The sequence below is a fragment of the Ursus arctos genome, unplaced genomic scaffold (assembly GCF_023065955.2).
Source record: "Ursus arctos isolate Adak ecotype North America unplaced genomic scaffold, UrsArc2.0 scaffold_31, whole genome shotgun sequence".
NCBI lineage: Eukaryota > Metazoa > Chordata > Mammalia > Carnivora > Ursidae > Ursus > Ursus arctos.
In genome coordinates, this window is record NW_026622997.1 from 7582024 (window position 1) to 7589135 (window position 7112).

A 7112-nucleotide genomic window follows, 5' to 3' on the forward strand; every position below is an offset into this window, starting at 1 on the left:
CTCCTTCGTGAACTATTCTTTTATACCTTTTCCCCATTCTGTTTTGTGTTATTATTGAATTGCAATAATTCTTTATATATTCTGGATATAAGTCCAATGTAGATTTATGTATTGAAATATCTTCTCTCAGTCTATGACTTGTGTTTTTATTTTCCTAAAGATATCTTTTGAAGAGCACGTTTTTAAATTTTGATGTTTACATATATATATGTATTTACATATACATATATTTTTTAATAACTAGTGGTTTGAGTTCTCCCAAAAAATCGTTGCCCCAAAGTCATGAAGATACTCTTCTATGTTTTCTTGTAGAAGCTTTATACTTTTAGCTTTTACACCAAGGCCTGTGATCCATCTTGAATTAATTTCTGCCTGTGGTGTGAGGTAGAAGCCAAGGTTCATTGTTTCTCTTTTGTTTATTCAGTTTTTGACAAGAACATTTGTGACCTTCACATTAATTTTTAATGCCTTTTTTAAAAGGTCTCTGCGATTCTCCTTTGCAATGCCTCACTCTACCAACCAGTCACCTAGCAGCTCCCAGTGTATCCCCAACTTATGTCTGGAAATTCCTCAAAGAGTTGCTTAGTTTGTGTTACAAAGTATTCTGTCGGCTGCAGTCATCTTGTTGTGTCTGCAGGGTTCTACGCGTAGCGAAGGCCAAAGCTCGAGGGCCTCCTTGAAGAAGCCTGACTACTGCAACTGCTCATGGTGTCCACGGTGCAAACGCCAAAGTCTGTGCTGCAGGTGCTGTCCACAGGTGCTCCTTAAGCTGCCCGTCCTCAGGGGCCAGCAGAGCTGGGCAATACGGCCTCCTCTCCAACTCAGCGCTGCTGGGTCTTCTAGCCATTATGCCCAGAACCTCCCGTTTCTCACAGTTTGTTCCTCTTCGGGTCTTCAGCCCTCTCAGCATGAGGTTTCAAATGCAGCTTGATTGGCAAGACAGAAATAGATGTCATGGTAAACGCTCTGTGTCCTCTGCTATCTTCGGTTAAAGTCCGTGTCTCCCAAAAGCAGCTCAGTTCGACTCCCCAGCGGCAATTCTCCATTGTGCTAGATGACCATCTTACTCTCACCTGAAGGGGAAAAAAGTATCTTTTTTCTTTATGGAATGTTTTCTAAACACCTCCGTGTCCGCAGAAAGTTTTCACCAAACCTTTCCATACCTGAAAACCCAGTCAGGTGACCTTTACAGAAGAAACAGAATGCTCCAAAGGTGAACCTTAGGAGAAAAGTGTTCAGTCCGTACTTGAAGCCTGGCTGATGGCTTTTATTCATGGATTCCATTCAAGTACAGTCCTAGTGTCCACTACATGGCAGGCCTGGCGTCTGGCCCTGAGCGTGCAAGGTGAAAATCTCTATCTTATGATGGAAGTAGAGGCAGGAGTGCAAATAGACATGTAAATGGGCAAATATAATCCTGTGAGGTGTCTACTATGAGGAATAGACAAGGTGTCAAAAGGCACAGAGCAAATGGCAAAGCGCACCAAAGCGGCCTGGAGGGTTGGGCAGGTTAACAGGACTTATCTAAACTGAAGAGTAAATAGTAGCCCAGACATAGCAAAGGGCTAGAAGAGAACTCTAGGGCAAGGAAGTAAGATATATGTGTGTGAGTATATGATGAATATCTTTAGTGTTTTTACCATGAAACATAACAATGGCTTCCAGTTTGGTGTAAAAAAAAAAAAATTACCTTAAGGAGGTATCTTTCTCCTATTTTACTAGAATTTTTTTTTTAATCAGGGATTGAATTAGAATTTTGTTTATGCCACTTCAAATTTCACTTTAGAAGATTAAGAGAACTGCCTTCTCCAATAATTTAATAATACCTGGTACTGGCTAACGCAATTAAAAAATAAATAAATAAAGGGGCGCCTGGGTGGCTCAGTCATTAAGCGTCTGCCTTCGGCTCAGGTCATGATCCCAGGGTCGTGGGATCGAGCCCAGCATTGGGCTCCCTGCTCAGCGGGAAGCCTGCTTCTCCCTCTCCCACTCCCCCTGCTGGTGTTCCCTCTCTCGCTGTGTCTCTCTCTGCCCAATAAACAAAAGAAAAGAAAAAAGAAAAGAAAAGAAAAGAAAGGAAAGGAAAAGGGAAGAAAAGAAGAGAAGAGAAGAGAAGAGAAGAGAAGAGAAGAGAAGAGAAAAGAAAAGAAAAGAAAAGAAAAGAAAAGAAAAGAAAAGAAAAGAAAAGAAAAGAAAAGAAAAATGCATTGAAAAGGAAAAGGCAAGAGTGTTTTCTGACACCAGTTCTCCAACACCAGCTCGGTGTCTTGTAATTCAGTTCAATTCTGACACCAACTAGCCAGGGTTAGTATCAGACACATCAGCTAAGCGCAAAGTCCTCCACAAGACTGCCCCCACACCATCCTCAAGTCTGAGGGGCCAGCTGTGCTCCTGACAAACTGGATACAAATCTGGGGGTTCTCATGACCCCCTCAGTTTTGATAATTCACTAGAACAAATCACAGAACTCACTGAAAGCACTCTACGCATAATTACAATTTTTTAGTAAGGTATACACAGAAGGGTCTACGGCCATACCACCCTGAACGTGCCCAATCTTGTCTGATCTCAGAAGCTAAGCAGGGTCGGGCCTGGTTAGTACTTGGATGGGATACACAGAAGGGACGGTCTGGGAGGGTACCAGATGCAGAAATGTGTGCCCTCTCCCATGGAGACAGGGCTCATTACTCTCTCTGCCCATCAGTATGTTCACCACCCAAGAAGCTCAACTGGGCCTTGGTGTCCAAAGATTTACTGGAGTTGCATTATGTAGGCATGATTGATTAGATCACTAACCATGTAATTGAATTCAATTTCCAATGTCCCTCTCACCCCCAGGTTGGTCTGAAGTTCTAATCATGTGGGTGATCTTTCTGATGACCAGCCACCTTTCTGAAGCCATGTAAGAACCCATCAGAGGCAACCTGATTGGCATAATAAAGACTCTCCTGTCAGTCAGGAGATTCCAAGTGTTTTTGAAGTTCTGTGCCAGGAACTAGGGACAAAGTTCAGATATATTATTTTTATATTATATCAATAGAAAACCACTTAAAACCAATAAAAGAGTTCAAAAAAACCCAAATATGAAATAAATTAGTAAAAAGTCAAGGCATTTCTTTTTACCAATAAGACCAGTAAGGAAATAGAACAATCAGAAGACCTTATTACAATATCAAGAAAATGTATACAACTTACTAGAATAAACTTAATAAAAAATATGGCATAAATTCCAGAAGATACAGGGGAATGTCAAGAAAGAAAGAAACATGAGGTTAGGTTAAGGGAGAAGAATCACAAAACAGACAGAACAGATAATCATAGGGTTCACTTCTAGGATGGTGACTAAAGATGTCAGGGATTAACTGGACTCAAAATGTCCAACATACCTTGGGTTTGAATATGAGGAGGCAAGATGATGCCTGGAGGTTCAATAATATTTGTGGTTACTGAAGAGAGGGCTTATCTGAGTAACCCACTGAATATCTCATTCCCAAACTGTTTCTGGGGAAAGAGGACAGAGAAGATCATTACGCTGCTCAAAGTAAACTGCCAACGCCTGTTGAAAATAATTAATCAGTGGGTTATTTAAAGAGAAAATTTAAGCCTAGATTTTATTGCTTGACCATGGTGTCATTTCCTGCAACATTATCATATGGTTTAAATTTATTTATATGTAGCTGATTTTAAAAGAAAACTCAAATTTGGTTAGAAAAGTTGGTATGGTAGATTTGCTTTATTTTTCTACCATCACCATCTAGTGGAGAAAACTTCAAACTTCAGGCAGAATGAGCTAGGGTTCAGGAATAAAACAGAGCCATTGTGTGCCAGGCACTATACTATACACTTTATTAAAGGTCATTTGCTTCTCATAGCAGATCATTTAGTGCCTCATGGAGGTTGGCATTGTTGTTCGTCCTTTAGACTTGGAAAGTAAGTCCGAGAAGTTGAGTATCTTGCCTAGGGTCACAATGTGGCCAACTCAAACCCAGATTCCTGAAGTCCACATCAAATGCCATTTTCACCTTACAGTACATTCCAAATACCTCAACTTTATTCATGGATATGACCATGAATACAAAATATACATACATATATAGAGAATTTTGTCTTTTCTTTATATTTTCCCTTTTTCTTATTATTTCTTATATATAATATATATATATAAGCAAAGCACATGTATTAAAAGAAAATACTGTATAGTTTTATATTCTAATTTTGACTCCATATTACATAAATACTTTCCCATTATAACAAATACTTTTGATTTACTCATATATATATATATATTAGGTAACAATAAAGACAGATACAGAATTAAGTTTGTATGTGAATATACAGTGTAATCTTGAAATGCATTTTCTTTTTTTTTTTAAGATTTTATTTATTTATTTGACAGAGACAGCCAGCGAGAGAGGGAACACAAGCAGGGGGAGTGGGAGAGGAAGAAGCAGACTCCTAGCGGAGGAGCCTGATGTGGGGCTCGATCCCAGAACGCTGGGATCACTCCCTGAGCCAAAGGCAGACGCTTAATGACTGTGCCACCCAGGAGCCCCCGAAATGCATTTTAAAAGACTGGAAGAAGCTGCTAAAATATTAACAAGGCTGATCTCTGAGTAGATTTTCCATAATAACCTGTATTATTTACATATATATATATATATATATATATATATATATATATATATATATCTCCAAAAGAAAAGACATTCAAGGAACTTCAGTTGTCTAATTTGCTGTAATTATTTAAAAATAATTTGCTTGTGTTAGGAGTGACCATATGTCCCTATCTTTCTATAATCATTTAAAATTAATGTAGTATATTACATTTCCATATTTAGTAGTACTTTCCTTCACAACCTGTTTTGAGGACAGCCTTAGAACCTGAAGGGTAGCAAAATTTGCCACACCAAAATATACCACTTTGGCATAGGATTAAAATTGACCCTTGAACAACACAGATTTGAACTGGGTGAGTCCATTTACGCATGACTTTTTATCAATAAAAACAGTACTGATATGCGGAATTTAAGAAACAAAACAAACAAACAAGTGGAACAAAAGAGAAAGAGAAGCAAACCAAGAAACAGATTCTTAACTATAGAGAACAAACTGATGGTCACCAGAGGGGAGGTGGGGGGATGGGTGAAATAGATGATGGAGATTAAGGAGAGCACTTGTCCTGAGGAGCACTGGGTGGTGTATGGAAGTGTTGAATTACTATATTGTACACCTGAAACTAATATTATGCTGTACGTTAACTAACTAGAAGTTAAATAAAAACTTAAAAATAAAATATTTGAAACTGCTAAAAAAAAATAGAAATAAAAACAGTACTGTACTGTAAATGGATTTTCTCTTCCTTCTAATTTTCTCAATAACATTTTCTTTTTTCAACCTTACTTTAAATACAATATGTAATATATACAACATATTAAATATGTCCTAATCAGCTGTTTATGTTATGGGTAAGCCTTCCCATCAACAGTAGGCTATTAGTAGTTAAGTTTTGCGGGAGTCAAATGTTATATATGGATTTTCAACTGTGCGTTTGAGGGGAGGAGATCACCGCCCCTAACACCACAATTGTTTGAGGAGGTCAACTAACTGTATTTTGAGCTGAAGGCAATTAAGAAGCAGCAGATACAAGAAAAGCTCTCTGCGCTCCCCCCATTTGCCCCCCAAAAGCAGAACAGAAATTGTAAAGACTCTCCTCCTCCCCTCTCTACCAGAAAGGACAGAAGTTAATTACCAGGGGGCACCTGGGTGGTTCAGTCCCTTAAGCCTCTGACTTCTGATTTCAGCCCCACATCAGGCTCCACGGTCAGCATGGAGTCTGCTTGCGATTCTCCCTCTTCCTCCCTCTTTGTCCTTCCCCTGCTCACACTCACTCTCTCTCTAAATAAATAAAATAAAATCTTTTAAAAAAAAAAGAAGTTAGTTACCAGAGACAACTCTAGACCCTTATCAGCCCACAGATGGCACCAGAAAAATCACGAACCCATATATTTACCTTTCCACAACTTGCCACTCTTGAAACTCAGTCCTTTTCCTTTGTCTTATCACCCCTCCACAGAATTATTTTGTTAAGATGTAATAAGCTCAAGTTCATCACTAAGTACTTCCATGTGTCTGAGTGCCTTACGTGTAATACATGTTTTTCTTTTATTTGTTTGTTTGTTTTCTTTTTAATCTATCTTTTGTAAATTTAATTCACAGGGGCTAATAAACTTAAGATGGGTAGGGGGAAAAGACTTTTTCTCTCTTTAACCCAAAATATTTGTTTCTGTGATGTTCCTGTGATGGTTGCTCTGGAGGATAGGTAAAAGGCTGTAAAAAGTCATGCTCCTTCATTTTTGCACAATTTCAGATTATGATGACCAAAGAATAAAGATTCTTAAATCATTTTCACATACCTTTTCTACTAATTTATTTTTGAACCTAATATATCAAATCAGAAAACCATGAAAAAATCAGATTTCACACATTTTCACAATTACCAGGAGACTGGGCCACACACTTGACATCCAGTATCAACTGAAACAATGCTTCCTTTACCCCATCTTAAAAAAAAAAAAAAAAAGACTATTTGACAGAGAGAAAGACCGCCAGCAAGAGAGGGAACACAAGCAGGGGGAGTGGGAGAGGAAGAAGCAGGCTCCCAGCAGAGGAGCCTGATGCGGGGCTCGATCTCAGAACGCTGGGATCACGCCCCGAGCCAAGCGCCTACACTTAACTACTGAGCCATGCAGGCGTTCCCCCCTTTACCCTATCTTTTGATTACTATTTTTTATCTACTTTTAGTTCCTTGTGAGTCATTCCCCTTTTTGTAAAATCATGTTACATAAAGAGGCTTATTAAATCCTTAGGCATTTGCTTTGGGATAAGTTTCATGAAGATGTTCTTGTGCAGATTAAATAAAAATCTCGTTCTTGTCAACTTTTAGAAAAATTTGTTCTTTCCTGAAATTCATTATTTTTTCATTCTTCACTCTTCCTCAATTTATTTTCTTCCAAAATACCAAAAAAAAAATACATATGCTTATGATACATTTTTGAAGGAGAAGTTTACAGAAAAGTAGAAAATGAAATCACAGAAAATGGTAATCCTATTGC